Source organism: Schistocerca nitens, chromosome 2 (genome assembly GCF_023898315.1).
Source record: "Schistocerca nitens isolate TAMUIC-IGC-003100 chromosome 2, iqSchNite1.1, whole genome shotgun sequence".
Lineage (NCBI taxonomy): Eukaryota > Metazoa > Arthropoda > Insecta > Orthoptera > Acrididae > Schistocerca > Schistocerca nitens.
This window is the reverse complement of record NC_064615.1, coordinates 241600468-241626911: the sequence shown is the minus strand read 5'-3', so window position 1 is coordinate 241626911 and position 26444 is coordinate 241600468. Positions and strand designations below refer to the sequence as shown.

The following is a 26444-nucleotide window of genomic DNA, read 5'->3' as shown; positions in this document are numbered from 1 at the left end:
TTGAAACATACATTACAAAAATAAAGTACAAATAATTGTTTATCACTGGTTATCTTTTTAAAAAGTCCATAATCATCAATGTAATTATATGAAGTGTTTATATATGTTGACATTTATACATTTTCGTATTGATTTGTGGTAGTGGATTTTTGAGTTTTGAGTCTTTAACTTGGGAATCGGTCATTTCATATGATCCAAGATATACATTTTCGTATTGATTTGTGGTAGTGGATTTTTGAGTTTTGAGTCTTTAACTCGGGAATCAGTCATTTCATATGATCCAAGATGGGTTCGTACATTTTTCTCACCATAAGCAGCTTTATGACATACTGGACCATAATTCAGCTGCGTTCATTTGTTTCACACGACAAAAACGTAGGTAAAACATCCACTGTCCGACTCACAAGTCCCATCTACTACTCCTGTACCTACTAACCTTTTCGTTCGTTTTCGTGTTTGTATATCGTAATATCAATCCACACTTCACGTACGTCCATCTTTCAGGCGAGCCATAAACACACCAATATTTTCACCATCCATAATCACGAGTTCCGCCTTCCACTCCGCTCGACAATGTGCTTATTTTATCGACAATAAGATGAGTTTCAGCAAATTACAAAAGCTTAAAAGAAAATATTTTAGATACTAAATCTCGAAGTTATTATAGCTGTTTTTAAACTTACATGCGTGTAAAGCAAATCTTAAAAATAAATAAATAAAAGGATTACGAAAGATATTTTTCCGTCTACGAACAGATGGTGAGAAAGTACTTGTAAGCAGCTTGAGATAGCCAAGTTGCTGCAGCCTGTAACAACTGGTGAGAGGAATGCACTCATCGAATTAGTTCGCCCCAGTCATTTAGAGCCTGAAATTACGGCAAAAAAAAAAGAGAAATTTTAATTTATATGAGGTATTGTGCAGTGTGCTGCATAGTCAGAAAATGATCCTCTGCGCCTTCTGCCAAACACGTGAGTGTGAGTTGCAGAGTAGCAGTCATGTAGCTTTGTAGAAGGGATTCGCTTTAGCTGCTGACACGTCGGATAGCTGACGCACGCTGTTGCGGCACTCTAATCGCTGACTTCCCTGACGGAACCGTTGCGTCTCTTGGGTCTTGTCAATTGCCCTTCCAGTGGATTACAAACATCATGTTTTAGTATCTTGCATTGAGACTACAGACTAAAACTAACGTTGCTTTGTGACACAATGATGCTCGCTGTTCCAATCGAAAGTATGTAGGCAATATGCAGTGTGAATAATACGGACTGAAGGTTCGTCGTTATTGATGTTTATTTATAGCTTTGACTATTACTTGGGGCATTACGCCAATATGCAGAGGCATTACGAAAATTGTTCGCACTGCACGAGAAGCACACTAACCATTTTTTTTTCGCGGTTTCCATCACTTATACGAGGGAAGAAGACTATGGTTATGTTTGTGACTGACCTTATCGCCGATGCATTGTTGATGGAGCATGAATACTTTTAACCATACTGCTCCAAACTGGCGTAATGACCGATACTAGCTCTGCAACACTGTAAATACTCATATTACGCAGCTTTAGTCGATGTTATTATTTCAGAAATATCCTTCGTTCAATGCATTGGAGTGCTGAGCTCTGGTTTCTTCAGGTCCTACATTGATCAGCCAGAATGTTATGGCCACCAATGTAATAGCTGGTATGTCTTTGTCTCGGACAACAGTGGCGACGCATCGTGGTATGGAAGGAATGAGGCCTTGACAGGTCGCTGGAGGGAGTTGGCACCACATCTGCACATACAAGTCACCTAATTCTCGTAACGCCACGTTCAATCATATCCCAGATGTGATCGATCAGGTTCAGATCCAGCGAGTTGGAGGGTATCAAGACATCAATTGGAAATAATCATTGTGTTCCTCTAACTACTCCATCACGCTCCTGGGATTGTGACATGGCGCATTATCTTGCTCAAAAATGCTACTGCCGTCGGGAAACACGATCGTCATAAAGGGATGTACGCGTTCTGCAACCAGTGTATGGTACTTTTTGGCCGACATGCTGCCTTCCACGAGCTCCACTGGACCAATGGGTGCTCAGGTGCATGTTCACCAGAGCATAATGGAGCCGCTGCGAGCTTGTCTCCGTCTCGCAGTGCAGGTGTCAAGGAGCTGTTCCTCTGGAAGACGACGGATTCGCGGCCCACCATCGGCTTGATGAAGAAGATATCGGGATTCATCAGAAAAAGCAACGCTCTGCCACTGCGACAACGTCCAGTGCCAATGGTCCCGTGCCCATTTCAGTTGTAGTTGTTGATGTCGTGCTGGCACATGCGTGGGTTGTCGCCTTTGAAGGCCATTCGTTAGGAGTGTTCGGTGCTCTCTGTCTTCCAAACACACTTGTATTCTGCCCATAAATAATGTCGGATGTTGGTTCGTTCAGCCACAGTTCGCATCCTGCCCTTTTTTACCAGTCCCACCAGCCTACGACGTCCGACACCTGTAATGAGGGGTGGCCGCCCAACCCCACATGTCTGGACGCGGTTTCACGTGTTGAAGACACTCTCCACAGCACCCCTCGAACACCTGACAAGTAGTGCAGTTGGCGAAATGCTAGTGCCGAGCCACCGGGCCATCACAATCTGCCATCTGTCAAACTCAGACAGATGGAGCTCCTTCCCCATTCTACACATGAACAGCACGCTCACTGATACTACATGGTGATTTCCCTAAATCACTGATACTACATGGTGATTTCCCTAAATCACTGATACTACATGGTGATTTCCCTAAATCACTGAAAATGGTTCAAATGGCTCTGAGCACTATGGGACTCAACTGCTGAGGTCATTAGTCCCCTAGAACTTAGAACTACTTAAACCTAACTAACCTAAGGACATCACAAACATCCATGCCCGAGGCAGGATTCGAACCTGCGACCGTTGCGGTCTTGCGGCTCCAGACTGCAGCGCCTTTAACCGCACGGCCACTTCGGCCGGCCCTAAATCACTGATACTACATGGTGATTTCCCTAAATCACTTCAGGCAGATGACGGAATGGTTCCTTTGAAAGGTCACGGCAGACTTCCTTTCCCATCCTTCCTTAATCCGATGGGATCGATGACCTCGGTGTTTGGTCCTCTCCTTGGAACCAGCCAACCACTGATACTACGTGCACAATGTGTGTGTCTGACGAGCAGTCATTCTTCGCCAGGTGACACTGCTACCGCCTGTATGGGCTTATATCGATAGTAGGTCGGTTGCCATAATGTTGTGGCTGAGCAGTGTATAACTATAAGATGTTTCTCTTCGTTATCATTTCTTCCTGCTTCACACGCTTAGAAGCGCCGAAACGCGATAAAAGTCCCATACTTATAGGGGGACGGCGCCTAGTCGTCATCACTAATTTCTTCCAGATTTACGGTATATACAGTGCTTAGTCAGAAATGAATGTGACAGAAGTGAAAACTTCAGATGGACAAGCATTTAGGAAAAATAGCAGTTTTGGCGCAAGTGTGTCTGAACAGAGTGCATCGAACATTGCTAACGAAGGGCCTCTGCAGCCGACGACCCATGCATGTGCCAATATTAACACCACGACATCAGAAACTACAACTGAAATGGGCAGCACGAACATAAGCACTGGGAGTTGTTGCAGTGGCAGAGCGTTGCATGGTCTGATGAATCCCGATACTTTCTTCACCGTGCCGATGAGACGGAGCGAATCTGTCGTCTTCCAAGTGAATAGCTTCTTGACACCTATACTGCGGAACGAAAACAAACTGTCAGCGGCTTCATTATGCGAGACATGAGTCATTTATGTCAGCGTATGTTCCATGCAGCAAGTTTCGCAGTGGAAAGAGTAGAGAACGATATCGGAAGGACGAAGCATATGTATCCCTACGTGGTAACTGCCTGTATTTTTGTTTCTTATTTTTACTTAAATTGAAAATAAACCGAAACAATGCTCCATGTATTATATTTATTAACATTCACAAATACTCAATAATTTTCATAAATGGGATGAAAAGAAAGGCAAAGGAGAATTTGGAATTGCAAATAAATTTCCAAAAAAGGATTATACTTACCACGTGCACAAGGACTCTGCTAATAACTTTCCAAGGGGCGATTGTAATTAAACTACACATGTAAGAATGAGCCTTCTATAACGTGTGTAGGACGCCAAGAAAATTACAGCTGTCCCTGTTTGTACGATGAATATCACCCAGTGTCAGTAAATCATTAATTGTAAAATAATAATAGTATCTATTTTCACACAAGAAGTTCATTGGAAGCTAATAGGAAATTTATTTGCAATCCTAAATTTTATTTTGCCTTACCTTTCCAAGTTTTTTACGAAAATATTAATAAATTCATTACACTGAACATCGTTTGCACTCTTTGCGCTGGGCCAACCGTTGCCTGTAAACTAGGCTAACAAAACTAACTCATGTTTCGCTGGACCTGTGCTAAATATTTCATTTTTCTCGAAGCCCATGGTCATTTGAGCCTCCCACTTCTGTCCCTTTCCTTTCTGGCCAATTTTTCCCCTTTTGTTGTTATTTCATCCTCCTCGCTCCATATGGGCGGGAGGGGGGGGGGGCTGTCAGCGGTACAATATTCCTCTCTTCAGCCAAGCGAATTAAAAAAAAATAGAATGAGAAATAAAATTTGGAGCTGTTGTTGTATTTTAAATTGAAAATCAAAGACGGACAACTAAAAGAAACGAAAATATATACATTTTAGAAACACATAGCACAAAGGTGAAATTCTTCTCATAAAAAACACTCACATACTGCATTTTCACTTAAAATAGGAAGTAGTTGCACTGGCAGAGAAGTATTGTGGGAGGATAAAATACGTTCCTTAGGTTTGAGGGGTATGGGTAAAGAGATAGGGGCTGTTAGGTACAGAAAGAATGAAGATGATGGATAGGAGGTGAGGCGAATAAGAACGATACAGCCAATAGGAAAGTAATGTAGTGTGCGGGGAAAGTAGTGGTTATAAGTGGAAAGGGATAGATGGAGAGCGAAAAGGAGAGAAGAGCGCTGATGTGGAGTGGGATATGTGAGGAAGAGTTAAAGTTGGTAGGAGGGATAAATATCGGGGTGGATCTCATTGTCTAGCAGAGGGAGTTGGTTAAAGTTGCGTTGAGGTGGGATATGAAGCGTTTGTAAGTGTAGGGATGGAGAGATGTGTTTGTGAAGGGGCGGAAGCATTCCAGAGTTGATAATAAGAGGAGCGACAGTGGGGTTATTCGAATCTAGTACGCGGATGTCTGCGCAAGACCTCTATATGCCATAAATTTGAACGAAATCTGTGAGTACGAGTAGGCTTGTCAGCTAATGTCAGACATACAAGGACTCCTGCAAGCTCACAACTATGCTCACTGTGAAAAAAAAGTGGCACACCGAAAGACAAGATCGGCTGTCGAAAAAGGAATTTCGTACATGTGCACATCATCAACGAATATGTGAATGATTAGAGTTGCAATTCTATGTGATACCTATATAGAACAGCAACCGGAGTGCATTAGTATTGTTCGTGCTTAGTGCAGTATCAAGCCTTAAGGGACGTATAAGGGGTATGAATAACGTCAGATGTTCAGTGACCATTGTGAATGATCGAGGAGATGCATAATCGTCTGAGACAGCGTTATCAGCATATGGCAGAGTTTGAAAGAGGCCACACTGCCGGTCTCCATTTTGCCAGCTGGTCGTATAGTTCAGTATTCAGATTTGTGGGGCATTCTGATGAGACAGTGGCCCGATGTTGGACTGCGTCGTTAAGGTTCCGATCGACAACGTCTGACCACAACGAAGCAAGTTCGCCGTATTGTGCATCAGCCACATTGCAACCGCTTCACATCTGCGCCTGTCAACTAAGTAATGAGCTCCCCAAAACATTGTGTGTCATCCCGCACCATATGTCAAAGGCTAGCAGCAGCTGGTCCGATGCCTACGCTGCCGGTAGCACCTCAACATAATCGGCTGCTTTCGGAGTGCTGCAGTGGCCGGGAATCATGATGGACTGCTGCTGAATGGCATCGAATCGTAGGATTATTAAGCGATGAGACGCGGTTCAGCGTTGCCCCGTGCAACCATAGTCAGCGAGTATGTCGGCAATCAGCGGAGAGATGTTTCGGAGATAGACAGCTGCGTTTCTCCTGGCGTCGTTGGATGTCGATCAATCGGATGAAGCTTCAGGTCACAGCTAGTAGTGATTGAGGCCACTCTGACGGCACAACGGTATGTCTCATTGGCTACCTATTATGTGACAGTATCTTTGTGACGTTTTTCAACAGGACAATACTCGTCTATGGATGGCTAGTATCGCTGTGAACTGTCTGCGTGATGCTGAGTTACTCCTATAGCCAGTGGGATCCCTAGATCTGCGCCGGCCGGTGTGGCCGAGTGGTTCTAGGCGCTTCAGTCTGGAACCGCGTGATCGCTAGGTCTCAGGTTCGAATCCTGTCTCGGGCATGGATGTGTGTGATGTCCTTAGGTTAGTTAGGTTTAAGTAGTTCTAAGCTGCAGGGGCCTGATGACCTCAGATGATAAGTCACATAGTGCTTAGAGCGTTTTGAACCATTTGAACTTAGATCTGTTCCCACTTCAGCACACACTAGTGTCCAAAATTAAAGCAACAAACGTAAATTTTTCATGATTCGTTTATTTTGCCACAGATCGGTATAAACAGGTGACAGTAAAGTAGAAACAAGGGCAACATGCATAAAGATAGACGAAAAATTCTTCGTTTCTTTTCAACTAAACGGATTTGCGCACACATTCAAGACAACCGTTCAATATGCACAGTACGGGATGTGACTATCTCTGTTAGCAATATACGCCTGACGACGACGGGGAATGTTGTAAATCACGTCATCAATCTCATGTAGAGGAAATAACGCCTATTCTTGATGCAGAGGGGATCGCAAGTCTTCGAGAGTAGTTGGTGATGCTGATGTGATACAAACGATCTCCCTAGTGCATCCCAGATATCGTCTATGGTATTCAAATCGGGAGAACGAGGAGGCCACGCCATGCATGCAATACCTTCCGTTTCTAAGAAAACATCAACCGCGCTCTATGAGGTCGAGCTTTATCGCCCATCAGTACGGAGTCTGGATCCACACCACCTCGCACCAACCGCACATGGTGTCCGAAGATCTCTTCACGATGCCTGACAGCAGTTAAGCCTTGCCGATTCACCTGTACAGTTTTATGAAGAAGTGTCCGAGTGGTAAACATGATACCTACCCACACCATTAGAGATCCTCCTTTCCACAATGTTTGGGTCCCGAAATCGTGTTCCAGGTGCGAATCCGTCAAGAATCACTCTCCAAACCGAATCGGGATTCATCTGTGAAGACGTGTTACAGGTGCACATACAGCAGCTCTCCAACAATAACGGCCACTCCGCCGAAGCCTTATGTACACCGTTCGCCTCGATACAACACGTCCAGTGGAAGCTGCGAGGTCAGATCCCAGTTGATGCGCAGCGCTAAGGCGGTACCGTCGTGCCTTTAACAGCCAAATAACGATCCTCTCTTTCTAATGTCACACGTGCTCAGCCCTGACCTGGTCTTCGAGATAAAGTTTCGGTCTCTACGAACTGTCCCCACGCCCGAGAAACAACAGAACGATTTACATTAAGCCATCGGACCACATCAGTTTGCGTCTGTCCTGCTTCCATTCCTCCTATTGCCCTCCACCGCAGAGAGTCTGGTAGGCATCTTCTCTGGCCATACTGTACCGTCTGACTGTGTACACAGCGACCGTGGGTGTGGACCTACACGGCAAACACAACCCCGTTTGATATGCGCCCTGACGTCGTCGCTGGCGCGGTTGTCCGTTGACCGGAATGCCAGCTGTCTTGCAGAACACGATCGTAGGGACATCTGTTGACAATTTGTATGATTATATCGTGAATTAGACACAGGACGGGGAAATAGCAGTTTATTGCTTTAATTTTGGGCACCGGTGTATGTGAAGAAAGTAAGGACGTGAACTCCTTCGCAGTATCCAGGATATCAAGGACCATTTACAACAGCTGAGCTCCAGGTAGCCCCCAGAGAGAATCCAACGGCTTTGAGACACCATTCCCAACTGAATAAGTGTATCTATCCAGAGGGGCAGCGTCATACTGTGAAATGGGCTCATACTGCAAAGTACCTTATAAATCTGACTCGATTTTGTACTCACTGAAATAAGACCACATACCCTCAACCCGTAAAGCTTCATTTTGTTTCCTCCTCCACTTCTTGGTGCTTCACGTTTTTTTGTCACGTAGTGTGTTTTAGAATACGGATTATGATAAATAAAGGGTCATTGTCAGAAGAGTCATCACTGATGGACGAATCATAGAAAAATTTCTTGTGTTATCTGTCTTTCGACTGTTCCGATAATACTGTGAAATTTCTTTTTGTATATAATCCTTTTTATCTTTGACTGCTTACTACAACACAACCGCTATACGATATCATCAGTAGACCTATTGTAATCAGAAATCTGCTGCCCCAAAGACATTTTCGCCCATAATAAGGACGAGCTTCCATCACGGTATATTCTCGTCACCTCCACAAGATATTTGTGAGAGAATCCCTAACTTGTTCGCTCACTATAAGAAATTGATTTAAATCATGAAATTGATTAAAATTACTCTTCTCATGCGTAAGGTATCATGGTTAGGAAGTCATTATGCGTAACAGACTAAGCAACACAGCTATTTACACATTTACTAAGTAGGCCTACTTACCAAAATCTTTAAATGATAAAACCTCACCAGTCGGATTATTCTGTGACTTACCAAAGACATTTGATCGTGTTAATCATAATATTCTATTACAAAAGTTAATTTTTGGTGGAATAAACAACACAGCACACGCCCAGTTGTCTTATTTAAGAGACAGAATGCAGTAAAGTTCTTCCCACTCCTTTGTGTACCTGGTACAGCAACTGTAGATGGTATTTGGAAATAAAAACAGTCTTGATTGCAACCAAGACCGTTTTTCTTTCGAAAGAATGCAATAAGTTCCGTAAGCTGTTCGAGTAACACGAGCACAAAGAGCGATGACACTTCATCCGCATGGGGAGAAATTTCAGTGTGAGTCCTACAGAATTCGATCACTGCTCCACCACTGTTCTTGCTTTATGTTAAGGACTCCCATTTTAATTGAATCAGGAGACAGAACTAGCCTTATCTGCAGATGAAAGAAACATCAGCAGAGAAAAAAGAAAATTGTTTTTTCGTGTAAGTTAGTGAGTCGTTTCTACAAATGGACTAACTTTGAACTTTTAAAAACCAGTCTCATACAGCTTTTTGTACTGACTAAAATACTCGACCTCATGTTAACCTAGCATACTAGACAATAAACAAGATCGAAAGTTCTATAGTCTTAAATGTTCATATAGTTGAAAGCTTAAACCGGAAAAACCTTATAGCAGACTTGTCAAAGCGTTTATTTTCGACTACCTTTTCCGTAAGAATGTTTGTCAACTTGGTGGATATAGAAGTCGAGGAGTTAACATATTTTCCACATTTTCATTCACTGATGTCTTACGGTGTAATATTCTGGAATAACTCCCCACTTAGGCAAAAGTATACTTCGCACAAAAGAAAATAATGCGAATTATGTGTGGGGTTCACAAAAGTACGTCTTGCAGGCGTCTCTTTAGGCAGCTAGGTATATTAACCACAGCCTCACAGTACATTCACTTAGTTATGAAATTTGTCATCCACACTCTGAGTTTGAGAGTAACAGAGATATTCCCAAGTACAACTTTAGAAGGAAAGATGACCTGCATTACCCTTTGCTGAATCTAGTTTTGGCACAGAGAGAAGTGGAATAAGCAGCTATAAAACTCTTTGATAATCTTCCCACGGATATACAAGTCTGACAGTCAGCAGATGCATTTTCAAACGTAGGTAAAACATGTTTCTCCTTGACGACTCCTTCTATGCGGCAGAGGACCTCTTGAATAGAAGTAAACGGCCTGTTTACAGAAAAAAAACTGTAAATGGCCAGGATGTGTTATTTTATCGTGAATGTGATCTATGAAGCACATAACTATTTAGCCAAGTGTCACCAATTGCCCACTGTATTGCCACTATCCTAGCATCAGAAAATACAACTTGGGATTGTAACTTCACATGTAACTGCGTTTATTTCCAAGCAGAATTACTGTACTATGAGCTCTGTAGTACGTCCTCGCACTTTTATTTTCGTCATTAGATGCACTATTTACGTCATTCGGTGCTGCCTGCATGATGTGTACTACGTACGCCAAACGCGATTTTAAAAAAAGTACACTGATTCGAAAGATTACATACACTACGTATATCCAGAAATATATATATATATATATATATATATATATATATATATACTTGTATATCTATATATTCTTTGAAATCCCTGCCCTACCACTCAAATAAGGTTTTTGAAAAGCACATGGTAATTTTCATGATCTTCTTCTCCCTATTAAAATTCGTGCAGCATTTGTAATAACCTTGTCATCGACGGTACATTAAAAAAAACTGCTGTATACAATGCATGCTTTCATAATGCAAGGCTTTATAAAATGCAGGTGATGTGTTGTGACCATGATGACTTGTATTATATGAGTTTTAGGCTGTAGTCCTACACATATTTCGTGCCTAACGTTTCGTCTCCAAGTGCTGGAGACATCATCAGAGGCTATGAAGATTCAGATAGAAACTTTCCTCCACAGTTTCCATAACACACATCGGCTTCAAGCGCGAAATGATAGAAAGACGGATAAACTTTTGCCGCTCATTAGCCAATGAAGTGTGACAAAATTATGGCAAAAAAGTCAATAAAATCAGAAACAAGCAATCTGGCTGCACTCCAACGACGGAAGCGTCTTGGTTAAGAGACTTCGCTGGCCGAATCATTCCTCCTGCAGTACCTCCTCTACCACTTACAGGTCCACCAGGTCACTTCCACATTGATGGTTGCAGTACTGAAGAGGGCATTTCACTGTGCCACAAACAGCTTCCAAGGCATCCATAATGCGCACTACGCTATGGCACCTAACATGCCGTCCAATGCGCTGCTACTCCTCTTGTGTATATATAGTCCACTTTTTGATTCTACACAATTCGTCAAGACTGGAAAACACACATAATAGTCCCTGTCCTGAAAAGAGGCAAAGAAAATTGTCAGTCAATTTCGTACCGACTCACTGCGATTTCCTCTTGTGTTGGGAAACCACTGGAGTGATAGACAACGACTGGAGTGGTAGCTACAGCCACGCAATATCTTAGATTTTTATCATTCGTACTTTTAGAAGGAAAAAGGCCCAACTGGCAATATCACTCTTTTGTCAGTGTTATCTAGACACTCCTTTCGGAGAATGAAAACATCAGAGCAATGTTCCTGGATGTCAAGGGAACATATGACAGCGTAATTGTAGATATTTTGTTCCGCAAACTGAGAGCCCTAGGTATCCAGGAAAAAATAGTTTATGGACTCCAAGTGTACTTATCCATGGATTCCCGCCAGAATGATCCTAGATTTCGAACGCTACCCGGTGTCATCGTAGCCAAGATCCTTGGGAGTCGTATTTGATTCTCGATTGTCATGGATCCCTCACACTAACCATTTACTAAGTGACTGTAGAAGCATTAAATATTATCCGATCAGTCTCCTGAGCACCTTGAGACTCTCAACCATTCATTAACAATTATTCGATTTGTAATACGCTAGATCGGCGTCCTATGCTGGACCATAGGACATCCTGAGGCAACCAGGCATATTTCACTTTTGATGTATTCGACAGTGCTCCGGTGCTAAGGGCCCAACCGCTACGAACGCCTTCTTAATTGTAGCCCATGAAACACCCTTATACAGGGTGTTACAAAAAGGTACGGCCAAACTTTCAGGAAACATTCCTTATACACAAAGAAAGAAAATATGTTATGTGGACATGTGTCCGGAAACGCTTACTTTCCATGTTAGAGCTCATTTTATTACTTCTTTTCAAATCACATTAATCATGGAATGGAAACACACAGCAACAGAACGTACCAGCGTGACTTCAAACACTTTGTTACAGGAAATGCATACACTCTCCGTCGCATGGAATCCCTGATGCACTGATGCAGCCCTGGGGAATGGCGTATTGTATCACAGCCGTTCAGAATACGAGCACGAAGAGTCTCTACATTTGGTACCGGGGTTGCGTAGACAAGAGTTTTCAAATGCCCCCATAAATGAAAGTCAAGAGGGTTGAGGTCAGGAGAGCGTGGAGGCCATGGAATTGGTCCGCCTCTACCAATCCATCGGTCACCGAATCTGTTGTTGAGAAGCGTACAAACACTTTGACTGAAATGTGCAGGAGCTCCATCGTGCATGAACCACATGTTGTGTCGTACTTGTAAAGGCACATGTTCTAGCAGCACAGGTAGAGTATCCCGTATGAAATCACGATAACGTGCTCCATTGAGCGTAGGTGGAAGCGTAGGTGACGAAACTAAAATGAGCTCTAACATGGAAATTAAGAGTTTCCGGACACATGTCCACATAACATCTTATCTTTATTTGTGTATGAGGAATGTTTCCTGAAAGTTTGGACGCACCTTTTTGTAACACCGTGTATACTGATGGGCCAAGACATTATGACCACCTGTGTGATAGCTTGTTTGTCCGTCTTTGGAGCGAAATACATCACTGGTCTGCATATCAAGGATCCGATAGCTTGTTGGTAGGTTTATGGAGGTATGTGGCATTAGATGTATACGTACAGATCATGTAATTCTGGCCGCTGATTTGCGTACGCGATGATGACGCGCGATAGCGACCGAAATGGGTTCGACAGGATTTACATCAGGTGGATTTGGTCGCCGAGACATGAAAGTGAGTTCACTATAATGCTCCTCAAACCACTGTAGCACAGCTCTGGCTCCGAGACCGGACAGTTATACTGGTTAAGGGGCTCCGGAACGCCCTATACTTGCAATGTTAAAATAACGCTTATAAATTACATCTTTCCTCACAAAGTATTTGAGGTAGGAAGTTGAAATTTTTACAGATTATTTATTGGAATATGGGCTACAACTTAACACAGGGATTTTACAAAATTTTAGTTCAGTTATTAAAGATGATTTTTTTTCAATTGTAATGAAAATTCACATTATTTTGCAATTTTTTATTTATATATTCAAAAATATACAGGTTTTTGGAAAAAGGCTGTGTTAAATTAGGCAGAAGGTACTGTGTAACATTTACTGAAAGTTTGAAACAAATATGTTTGAATATCCTTAGAAAACATGTAATTAGTGTGAGAAAATAAAAGTTTTGCGAATCGAGCGACAAAGATTGAATTAACTTTTTAGTGCATTCCAGGTCCAGAGGATGGATTATTTTCATCCTCTGCAAACTCCTCCTCCAGCTTCCTCTTGTTTCTCTTGCTTGTATTTGTAGACTCTTTACAGCCCTGTCTGCAGCCCGAAGGCGTTCCTTGTCTAAAGCTCGTACCATGTTAGAACCTATCTTCATTCCCATATTTCTAAATACCTTGCACCTTACAATGTTGCCATCATTGAAAGTCGCAACAGCATCATACACACCAAAGTGAAGTGTTTCTATTCCAACAAATACAGTCTTGGGGATTCTCGACCATATAACACTATTTACACTTTCATTGGGGTTTTGAGTTTTTCCGTGAATACACTTTTTCAACAGTTCAGGTGCTGCTAAGTCTCTGAAAATAGGTTTTATCACCTCCATTATTGCATGAGGCAGACTATGCTTATGAGTGTACACTTCACCAGTTTGCAATCCTTTGTTATATTTACACCAACTGTCTTCTTCTTTGGGACACAAGCTATGTTGGGGATTTTCATCGTCTTTATTGTTTACAGTAATAACACATACCTTTGGCTTTCCAACATTTCTCCTTTTCTTAAAAGCCTTCAGAGGATTTCTAATAACTTAACTTTTACTCGTTATTATACTTCAACAAAACAGAGACTCAAGAAACAGAATTAATTACGAATATTTTCGAGATAACGACAGAGTAAATAAACATGAAACAATCGACAATCACACCAGCGATATATATTGAACCATCACAGGTTAGCCACAACACATACTTTATCTCACATCACTAAAATGTACCTGATAAACACGGACATTAATAATAACACCATTTGACAGCAGTTTAACAGCGCCACAGTGGGTCACGCCCATGTAGAACACATTTCAAAAAAAATTTAAAAATAGTTGTAGTCTTCGGAATTGAATAAATTATATATCTATTAAAAGGTAATAGTCTGCAGATTCAGAAAACGCAAAAAAGTAAAGATTGAGCTTTTCATGATTTTGAGCCTTTCCGGAGCCCCTTAAAGATGATATCGCCATCGGCAAAGACATCAAGTGTCAAGAGGTGCAGGTTCTTCGCAGCTGGCAGCGTGTGATCGATTATTATTACCACAGGTGCCACGCAAGCGCAGGAGAATGTCTCCCGTAGCATAATACTGCTTCCACCAGCCTGCGTCCGTGGCGCGGTGACCGTCTCGATCCACCGTTCACCTCGATGACGGCGTTCGTGGAGATGACTATCGCCCTAGTGTAGCAAACATGTGATTCACCCGAAGAGCCGATAAGTTTCCATCGATCGACGGTCGAATCCCGATGATCCCATGCCCATTGCAATCGTAACTAACGACGTCATTGGTTCAACATGTGAACACGTAGGGGTGGTCTGCTGGGGAGCTCCATGTTCAACAATGTACGATGAAAAGTGTGCTCCGAAACACTTGTGCACGCACCAGCATTGTGCTCCTCAGGTAGAGATGCCACAGATCTATCCCACTTTACGAGCAGACAGGCCTCCAAATTTCACATTCTTTGAAGAGTCGTGGACGTCCAAACATTTAGCGCCAAGTGATAGTTTCACTGGCCTTCTGTCTCTTTTCGTACATACGACAGCAGCACGTGAACATTCGTCCATCTTTGCCGTTTTCGGGATACTGGTTCACAGGCTCTGCGTAACCTAATCTGACCTTATCAAAGTCGCTTAAACCAATGGATTTCCCCACTTGCAGTCCATATCTTTGCTAGGGTGATACCCAGTCCGAGTCTACTCCGCTTACATAATTATGTTACTGCGTCACGTTCCCGCAACGCCAGCGTCCGGCATCCAGCGTCGCGATAGGCAGTGGTCGTAATGTTTTGGATTATCGGTCAATGTGAGAAGCCAGCTGCTGGCGGTCAAATTTCTGCTTAATAGGAAGTCCTTTTCCGGTTATCCTTTGCATTCCAAACTGGAGAACCGCGACTTAAGTCTTTCGGAATGCTCCTTCGCCTCCTGTCTATACAGGGTGTTACAAAAAGGTACGGCCAAACTTTCAGGTAACATTCCTCACACACAAATAAAGAAAAGATGTTATGTGGACATGTGTCCGGAAACGCTTAATTTCCATGTTAGAGCTCATTTTAGTTTCGTCAGTATGTACTGTACTTCCTCGATTCACCGCCAGTTGGCCCAATTGAAGGAAGGTAATGTTGACTTCGGTGCTTGTGTTGACATGCGACTCATTGCTCTACAGTACTAGCATCAAGCACATCAGTACGTAGCATCAACAAGTTAGTGTTCATCACGAACGTGGTTTTGCAGTCAGTGCAATGTTTACAAATGCGGAGTTGGCAGATGCCCATTTGATGTATGGATTAGCACGGGACAATAGCCGTGGCGCGGTACGTTTGTATCGAGACAGATTTCCAGAACGAAGGTGTCCCGACAGGAAGACGCTCGAAGCAATTGGTCGGCGTCTTAGGGAGCACGGAACATTCCAGCCTATGACTCGCGAGTGGGGAAGACCTAGAACGACGAGGACACCTGCAATGGACGAGGAAATTCTTCGTGCAGTTGACGATAACCCTAATGTCAGCGTCAGAGAAGTTGCTGCTGTACAAGGTAATGTTGACCACGTCACTGTATGGAGAATGCTACGGGAGAACCAGTTGTTTCCGTACCATGTGCAGCGCGTGCAGGCACTATCAGCAGCTGATTGGCCTCCACAGGTACACTTCTGCGAATGATTCATCCAACAATGTGTCAATCCTCATTTCAGTGCAAATGTTCTCTTTACGGATGAGGCTTCATTCCAACGCGATCAAATTGTAAATTTTCACAATCAACGTGTGTGGGCAGACGAGAATCCGCACGCAATTGTGCAATCACGTCATCAACACAGATTTTCTGTGAACGTTTGGGCAGGCATTGTTGGTGATGTCTTGATTGGGCCCCATGTTCTTCCACCTACGCTCAATGGAGCACGTTATCATGATTTCATACGGGATACTCTACCTGTGCTGCTAGAACATGTGCCTTTGCAAGTACGACACAACATGTGGTTCATGCACGATGGAGCTCCTGCACATTTCAGTCAAAGTGTTCGTGCGCTTCTCAACAACAGATTCGGTGACCGATGGATTGGTAGAGGCGGACCAATTCCATGGCATTCACGCTCTCCTGACTTCAACCCTCTTGACTTTCATTTATGGGGGCATTTGAAAGCTCTTGTCTACGCAACCCCGGTACCAAATGTAGAGACTCTTCGTGCTCGGCCGGCCGGAGTGGCCGCGTGGTTACGGGCGCTACAGTCTGGAACCGCACGACCGCTACGGTCGCAGGTTCGAATCCTGCCTCGGGCATGGATGTGTGTGATGTCCTTAGATTAGTTAGGTTTAAGTAGTTCTAAGTTCTAGGGGACTTTTGACCAGAGCAGTTGAGTCCCATAGTGCTCAGAGCCATTTTTTTCTTCGTGCTCGTATTGTGAACGGCTGTGATACAATACGACATTCTCCAGGGCTGCATCAGAGCTTCAGGGATTCCATGCGACGGAGGGTGGATGCATGTATCCTTGCTAACGGAGGACATTTTGAACATTTCCTGTAACAATGTGTTTGAAGTCACGCTGGTACGTTCTGTTGGTGTGTGTTTCCACTCCATAATTAATGTGATTTGAAGAGAAGTAATAAAATGAGCTCTAACATGGAAAGTAAGCGTTTCCGGACACATGTCCACATAACATATTTTCTTTCTATGTGTGTGAGGAATGTTTCCTGAAAGTTTGGCCGTACCTCTTTGTAACACCGTATATACGCTCAGCTACAGAGTTCTTTCGCATGAAGTGGGTATACATCTACGCGACACATCACTAACGGAAAATCCACTCATGTACTACGATATAATGTGCCACGTATACCAGAAATAGTCGGACCTTTTGTATGTACGTACCGATGGCTCCAAATTAAAAGAGAATGAGAATTGGGGACGTACCTTTCTCTGCCCAAACTTCTTTTTTTTTCTGCGGAAGCAGTAGCTGTATTGGAAGCCTTAAAATATACCTTCCTTCACGATTCCAAGGTCCCCATTATATCCGAGTGTACGTCGGGCTTACTATCACTGAGACAGATGAAGTCGAACTGAGAAACTCACAACCTTGTCTTGACAATCATTTGGCATTGTGAAATCCAAAGTCATACGATAGCATTCCTGTGGCTTAAACCTCACTGCGCCAATCGTCTGGTCACAAAGAATGCTCTTCAGTTATGGCAAGAGGACAGGAACGTGTCTCAGTTCTTCAGGGGAAGACATTAAGCCTGCCTCCCTGTTTCCACGTAGGTCCTGGTTTCCCGATGTTTGCCTACTCAAGTGGCTCATATTCATTGTCTGCTGTATGAGATCTGACCAAGCATGTTTTCTGATGCACCTTCACCGTATTGGAGTTACTTCCTTCCGTGATAGCTCTAACACTACAAAAGGTGGCATGAGTCTCATTCTCTCTACGTGCACGACATGGGACAGACACAGTCGAGCGTTTCTGGAACAGTAACGTCTCGTGAAAATAGAATTTCCAACGAGTGTCGCCATTCTACTTTTTTCAGTAAGAACTTTTTAACGTTTTACAAGCTGCCAAGACATTTTTGTGGTAATAACGCAGCACTGGGAGCTACGTTAAGTGCCGTTAGTGTTATTATGTATTTTATATGTCTAGTTATTTCAGTTTAGCCGCTCTAAATTTATACTTCCACTATTCCTATTCTTTTCGTTTCATTTCATAAACTTATGATGCCAGAACAAATAACTCTGTTAAACTACTGTGTAAAATTTTACACGGCTTGTGAAACACCGTTGTTAAACGTGTGCATCCATCTTTATTTATGTTTGTGTCTCAACACCATTGGTCTCCTTTAAACTAGCAAAACCTAATATGAAATATCTCACATGTGTATCAATCAACGCCAGACTTCTACAGCCCTTTGTTAAACTTGTATCTCTACGCTCTCACATTACATCATCAATTTTGCGCTTTGGACTGTATATCAATTATTTACTTTTAGATGGCTAAATGGCCGATAGCTGCAGGAGGTCAAATAAAGACGAAGAGGAAAAACAAATGTCGATGTGACTCCGCGGTCTTATCAGCACTTGCGTGGATTACGTAAATAGGTCCACTTTTTGAGGTTGTCTATGTTTCAAATTGCAGTCTGAGTCTTTGCAGTTCCTGTTGATGTCTACAGCTTTAGGAGGAAATACGTTATGCACTTCCAAGGGAGTGGACAAATATACGGAACCACCATGAATACAACACAGGAAAACCATTGGCATTCGGAGCAGCTTCTAGTCATCTCGGAATAAATAAATACGCGTCCTGCGTAATCAGAATGGTTCAAATGGCTCTAAGCGCTATGGGTCTTAACATTTGAGGTCATCAGTCCCCTATACGTAGAACTACTTAAACCTAAGGACATTATAAACATCCATGCCCGAGGCAGGATTCGAACCTGCGACCGTAGCAGCCGCGTGGTTCAGGACTGAAGCGCCTAGAACCGCTCGACCACCGCGGCCGGCAATAGGTGATCTTCAAGGGAATCTTATATCATTCTTCCTGCGATATAGTGACAAGTTCGGACAGCGATGATGCAGGTAGAATAACTCTCAAAAGCAGATCACAAAGTCACAATAATATTGAGATCTAGTGACTGCAGTAGCCATGGGATAAGCGACAGTTCACCCTAATGCTCACAAAACCAGTCCTGTAGGATTCGAGATATGTCAACAGCGTCCCTCTCGCCTTGGAACAAAGCATCATCATTGGGGAACGAATTTTGTACCATGGGACGGATCTGATCAACCAAAATGGTCAGATAGTCCTTGGCAGTGTCGTGACCATCCAGAGTACCCATAGCGCCCATGGTAAACCACGCTACGGTTGCCCAAATCATCACCGAAAGCCCGCCATGTTTTACACTTGGTACGTAAACTTGGCCAGGAGTTGGAACCAATAAGAAAGAAAACTGATTCTATCAAATGACATACTTGCGTTGTTTCACAGTTCAGGTGTTATGGCTTCGGCAACACGTTTTCCTGTTGCCAAGAATTTGCATCACTGATGACTTGTTTTGGAATTCCAACTGGACCTGCAGTTGCCTGCTTATGGAGCTGCCTTCGTGCTGTTTTGGTGCTGACAAGGTTTGAGAGTTCGACATTGAGTTCTGCAATGGCTTTTGCAGCTGTCGTCTTCTTATTTTTCTACACAGTCCTTCTCATTGACCGTCTGTCACGGTCATTCAACACACACTTTCGTCCGCGTTGTGACTTAGCGGGTCCACAGCTCGTGGTCGTGCGGTAGCGTTCTCGCTTCCCACGCCCGGGTTCCCGGGTTCGATTCCCGGCGGGGTCAGGGATTTTCTCTGCCTCGTGATGACTGGGTGTTGTGTGATGTCCTTAGGTTAGTAAGGTTTAAGTAGTTCTAAGTTCTAGGGGACTGATGACCATAGATGTTAAGTCCCATAGTGCTCAGAGCCATTTTTGTGACTTAGCGGAGGAATGTTTCTCCGCTTTCCCTGTAAGCGGTATAAATCTTTGACACGCTGCCTCTTGAAACACCAAACACTTCGGCTATCTTGCTTACGGCTGCACCTACCATATGAGCTGCAGAAACTTGCCAGCGTTCGAATTCATCGAAATAACCCATTCACACCTATACAGAACATCCTACTGATCACGACTGACAATTGCAACATACTGAGGACACTGCGCAGACGGCGTTCGTAGCGAAACACAACAGCGCAACCTGCAGGCATGGCTAGCATCCGCATTTACCAGGGTCACTCCAAAAGAAATGCACACTATTTTTGTAAAAATACAGTTTTCATTCTGCGTGTGTGAAAGTTTTACAGTGTATAGATACATTCTTCCCGCTTGTTTTCAAACCTAGTTCAACCTGTTCCCGTGAGTGGCGCCGCCACAGCATGTCTTCAAGATGGTCGCCACACTTGACGTTCGTCAGAAGCAATGTGCTGTCATAGAATTCCTGTGCTGTGAAAACGAGACAGTGGGAAACATCCACAAGAGGTTGTAAAGGTGTATGGAGATGCTGCTGTCGATCGCAGTACAGTTAGTCGGTGGGCAAGCAGGTTACGTGATGAAACCGGGCACGGCAATATTGAGGATTGTCCTCGCAGCGGCAGGCCTCGTACTGCACACACGCCAGACAATGTGCAGACAGTTAATGAATTGGTGACTGCTGACAAACGCATCACAGTGAACGATTTGCCACGCTACGTTGGAATAGGGGAAGGAAATGTTTGTAGAATACTGAAAGTGTTGGCGTTAAAAAAGGTTTGTTCCAGGTGGATTCCCAGGATACTGACAGTGGCTCACAAAGAAACAAAACGGTATGCAGCGAACATTTGGACAGTACGAGAATGGTGGAGAATTTCTTGGAAGAATTGTGACAGGTCATGAAACATGGCTCCATAATTTTTCACCAGAGACGAAGAGGCAATCAGTAGAGTGGCATCATGCAAATTCACCCAAGAAAAAAAATTCAAAACCACATCTTCTGCTGGAAGACTCTTGCTTGTGGACATCATGCCAAGTGGAACCACCATAAATTCTGATGCATGTGTGACGACACTGAAGAAACTTCAAGCTCGACTGAGTCGTGTTCGACCACATCGGCAAAAGCAAGATGTTTTGATGTTCTACGACAATGCACGGCCACATGTCAGTCAAAAAACCATGGAAGCGATCACAAAACTCGGAGGACAACACTGAAACACACGCCTTACAGTCCTGACCTGGCTCCATGTGACTATCATCTCTTTGGGAAACTGAAACACTCTCTTCGTGGAACAAGGTTTGAAGATGATGACTCCCATGTGCACGCTGCCAAACATTGGCTCCAATAGGCTGGTCCAGAATTTTACAGTGCGGGTATACAGGCGCTGGTTCCAAGATGGCGTAAGGCAGTTGAGAGGGATGGAAATTATGTGGAGAAATGAAAATATTGTGCCTAAAGGATGTATCTACACACTGTAAAACTTTCAAAAATGTAGAATGAAAGATGGATTAAAAAAAAATAGTGTGCATTTCTTTTGGAGTGACCCTCGTATGTTCAAGCACGCATTTCTCACGTGTTTACATATTTTTTTCCGATCCCTGCGAATGTGCCATGGACCAAGATAGGATTAACGGAGTACATCTAGAAGTTTCAAAGAAGGGCAGAACGATCTGTATTATCGAGAAATAGGGAGTGTCACGGACATGATACAGGGTTTGGTATGCGAACCATTGAAACTAACGCGTTTTACGCTGCGGCGGGATATTCTCGAGAAATTTCGATCACCTCCTCCGAATCCGAAAATATTTCGTTGAGCCGATCTACGCAGAGAGAAACAGTCATCATAATAAAATAAGGGAAATCAGAGCTGGCACGGAATGATATGAGTGTTCTCTTTTTTCGCGCGCTGTTCGATAGTGGAATAGTAGAGAGTGTGAAGGTGGTTCGATGAACCCTCTGCCTGGCGCTTAACTGTGATTTGCAGAGTAGTCATGTAGATGGTAGATGTAGATGAAACAAAATTCATCAAGGAGTTAATCCTCCTTCCACTCTTCCAAGAAGTTCTGTTCCATTTCATAGTAGTGTTGACACGGTCGACCGGAGAGGTGTACGAAGCAGACCGTAATGGATGACGTGACAGCCCACAACTTAACACGAAAGTTAAGCGTGTCTGAATGGTGGCGTCCAGAGACGATAAGAAGCGACTCAGATGCGCAGATGTTTCCCGCTCGCGGCTGCCTTCCCGGTGTCAGCAGTTGGCAGTTCGCCCACAGAGTGACACAGAACTCCGATGACTAAGGACGCGGACGGCAGTTGTTTAATCGCACGTCCGATCGGGCAGTTCCTCTCCTCTACGTGGCTAGAGAAACCGTTCGACAACAAAAGGTGGTACTAGATGTTTCGAATCCTCAAATTTATATGCTATAGGGAAAGGCAGTATCCAAAAAAACCAAGAGAGAATGAAAAGAATGAAAGACCACGGGGGAACTGCTCAAATTAAAAGGGGCGTCAGGCCAAAATTCAGTTCTTCTCCTCTATTGTTCAACCCGTACATCGAAGAGGTAATGACAGAAATGGAAGAAACGTTCAAGAGTGAGATAGACTCGGAGAAATAAATAGAAAGTCCTACGACACTGATTTGATTTGATTCGAATCTGGGAGACGAAACAACAGTGACCTTAGCCCCTTGTCACCCGCATCGAAACAGAGTTTATTGTGCGGTTTCTCTCCGTGACATTTTAGAAAAGCCAACCAAGAGTAACAGTAGTCACTTCACTGGGTCTTTGTTAGACACAATCTCTTCAGGAATTAGTGACCTAAATATTTTGTGTTTTTTGCCGTGCAACGCTTCGCACTGAAATATTAAATGTGGTGCGGTTTCACCCCCCCCCCCCCCCCCCACACACACACACACACCACACCACACCACACAGTCTGCACTTATGAGCTTATTCCTCTATACCCATCGTATGCAGATGTTTCCTAAAGTTCCATGGCCAGTCATTAAACCTACTATGAGTTTAGTCTGCCTCCTGTTGATGCCCACAACGATAGAACTTCTCTTAAAATATGGTTTCGGTATTCTTGCAGGACTAGCACTCCTGGAAGAAAGGATGTTGCGGTGACATGGTTTAGCCATAGCCTGGTGGATTGTTTCCAGAATGAATTCTGGGAACCTATGTAGATTCTCTCCGCCTGGAATACCGTAGCCAGCTTCCCAAACGAGCTCTAGGCTGTACCTTCTACACCTTGGCTCCAGCACATTCGCCTGTTGTCGACTCGTCAGTAAACCATAGTATGTTTCCTGAACGGTCTGATGGTTCATTCTTCCACTGTTCCCTAATTCCAATTATTACACTGGAAGGTTTGCTGAAGGAGCTGGAAGCTATTGTAAAACCAGCTGGAATCTCGCCTATTATTCCTGTATTTATCACATTCGTTATACACTAATGGTCATTAAAATTGCTACAACAAGAAGAAATGCAGATGATAAATGGGTATTCATTGGACAAACATATTATACTAGAACTGACATGTGATTACATGCCGGCCGCGGTGGTCTCGCGGTTCTAGGCGCGCAGTCCGGAACCGTGCGACTGCTACGGTCGCAGGTTCGAATCCTGCCTCGGGCATGGATGTGTGTGATGTCCTTAGGTTAGTTAGGTTTAAGTAGTTCTAAGTTCTAGCGGACTGACAACCACAGCAGTTGAGTCCCATAGTGCTCAGAGCCATTTTTTGTGATTACATTTTCACGCAATTTGGGTGCATTGATCCTGAGAAATCAGTACCCAGAATAACCACCTCTGGCCGTAATAACGGCCTTGATACGCCTGGGCATTCAGTCAAACAGAGCTTGGATGGCGTGTACAAGTACAGCTGCCCATGCAGCTTCAACACGATACCACAGTTCATCAAGAGTAGTGACTGGCGTATTGTGACGAGCGTTGTTCGGCCACCATTGACCAGACCTTTTCAATTGGTGAGAGATCTGGAGAATATGCTGGCCAGGGCAGCAGTCGAACATTTTCTGTATTCAGAAAGGCCCGTACAGGACCTGCAACATGCGGTCGTGCATTATCCTACTGAAATGTAGGGTTTCGCAGGGATCGAATGAAGGGTAGAACCACGGGTCGTAACACATCTGAAATGTAACGTCCACTGTTCAAAGTGCCGTCAATGCGAACAAGAGGTGACCGAGACGTGTAACCAATGGCACCCCATCACGCCGGGTGTTACGCCAGTATGGCGATGACGAATACACGCTTCCAATGTGCGTTCATCGCGATGTTGCCAAACACGGATGCGACCATCATGATGCTGTAAACAGAACCTGGATTCATCCCGAAAATCGCGATAGGCTACAATCCGACTATTATCAAAGTCGGAAACGTGATGGTACGCATTTCTCCTCCTTACACGAGGCATCACAACAACATTTCACCAGGCAACGCCGGTCAACTGCTGTTTGTGTATAAGAAATCGGTTGGAAACTTTCCTCATGTCAGCACGTTGTAGGTGTCGCCACCGGCGCCAACCTTGTGTGAATGCTCTGAAAAGCTAATCATTTGCATGTCACAGCATCTTCTTCCTGTCGGTTAAATTTCGCGTCTGTAGATCGTCATCTTCGTGGTGTAGCAATTTTAATGGCCAGTAGTGTATTAGTGCGGTATGATGGATATCCTAAAGGTTTCCAGTTTTAACCTACCGCTGTCTCCAGTGTAACGTGCGGCATTGTTGACTGGGAGGCCCGAAGCGTGGGCTCAGCCGCTTAATCGTAAGGGGTTTTCTTCTTCAGTGCAAGGTGAATGCTACCCTTGCGTTGCGAGAAAATTGTCTCTAATGTGTGTGTGCGTGACTGTAACTGATATATGTGCAGTGACATGTTATGATGATAAGAGAAGAAAAGGGTGAAACCTGCTGCCGGCATACAGCCTGGTCCTTTCGAACAGCACCAAGGGGGCCGCCAGGTTAACGTCACATGTCACAGTGTAGCACGTCCTTACTTCATGAGGCAATGTGAAAAGGTTTGGAATTTAATCCAGGAAATTTCTGCAGTGTCTGTTTACTAGAGGTTTTACGCCCCCCCCCCCCCCCCCACACCTCCTCCTTTGCGGGCTAACTACTGGCTCTGAACATTTCATTCATCCTCCAGGATTAAAACTAGCTGCTTCGGAATCGAATGCCATCGCACAGGTTTACGTTAAGCCTAGTCTACACGTAACGATTTGTCGTCAGTCTTGCATGATCATGCCAGATTAGTTAAATAAAACGTTACGTGTGGACGGAAGTTTGTCAGTCCTACATGACCTTACGGAAGTTTCACAGAGTCACAAAAGCCAGATGGGCTCGAGCTTTGTGTACATGCAAGTCGGCCGACAAGTCTGTGCTTGTAGGCGCACGTCAGTCTTATCGCTCAAACTTAGCTCTGCTGCCAGTCTATTCTCGGTGACGCGTGCAGTGGCGAAAGAAAATGGTATACCTGCGGCAACAGCTTCACGAATTTTCACAGAATTCATAGAACTGTACTAAAATCTAAGGATTACAGCAACCGAGACGAGAAGAACCAGGCATACACCACTTTGGTTCATAAGCACAAGGAAGTGGATCGTAAAGCAACAAAATAGTTGGTTACCAAAGAGATTGACTCATTTCGAACAGTTTATAGTAAACAGAGAGCGAAAACAAAATCGTCCCAGAGATCTGGAAGCGGAATTTAATTTACTTTCCTTCTTGCATGTCGAAGATCACGGTCAGACATAGAAGATTCTGAAAAAGAGTTAAGTACTACAAAACACTTTTAATTCTCGTGGCTAGCAACCATTATTTATTGTGTCCCTCATACAAAATGAGACAATTCAGGACCTTTCTACCGCCTGCCAGTCGCTAAAACCTTCACGTTGCAATAAGTCTCTCGCAGAGGTTGGTAGCAATCTCATGATACTATCTTTCAATTTCATGGGTTACAAGCCTCATCAGTTTACAGAAAGTTTCTATGTCCATACATAAGTAACTGCGCTAACACTCTGGTTCCTGCTGCAGCTCTCGGAGAAAATTCACATGGGTGAAACTCTCTTTCTTCATTAATCAGTCCCGGGACTATCGTGAACGACATATAGACTTTGTTTTGGAAATGGAAATTTGTGGTAACGTCTTATGGGACCAAACTGCGGAGGTCATCGGTCCCTAAGCTTACACACTACTTAATCTAACTTAAACAACTTACGCTAAGGACGACACACACACGTCGAACCTCCGCCGGCCGCTGTGGCCGAACGGTTCTAGGGGCTTCAGTCCGGAACCGCGCTGCTGCTACGGTCGCAGGTTCGAATCCTCCCTCGGGCATGGATGTGTGTGATGTTCTTAGGTTAGTTAGGGTTAAGAAATTCTAAGTGTAGGGGACTGATGACCTCAGATGTTAAGTCCCATAGTGCTTAGAGCCATTTAAACCATTTTTTTCGAACCTCCGACGGCGGAAGCCGCGCTGACCGTGACAAGACGCCAAAGACCGCGCGGCTACCCCGCGCGGCCGGACTTTTCTTCTTCAGTTTAAGAGCACGTAGTGCAACCGTCATCACTAACAGTTCTT

The 26444-nt window shown here is 44.0% G+C and overlaps 1 protein-coding gene across 1 annotated transcript in view; it reads right to left on the bottom strand.

The window, feature by feature from the left end:
* Nucleotides 1–26444, bottom strand: part of LOC126235961 (apyrase-like) — a 174276-nt gene that overhangs the window by 99683 nt on the left and 48149 nt on the right. The gene's annotated exons all lie outside the window — the stretch shown is intronic.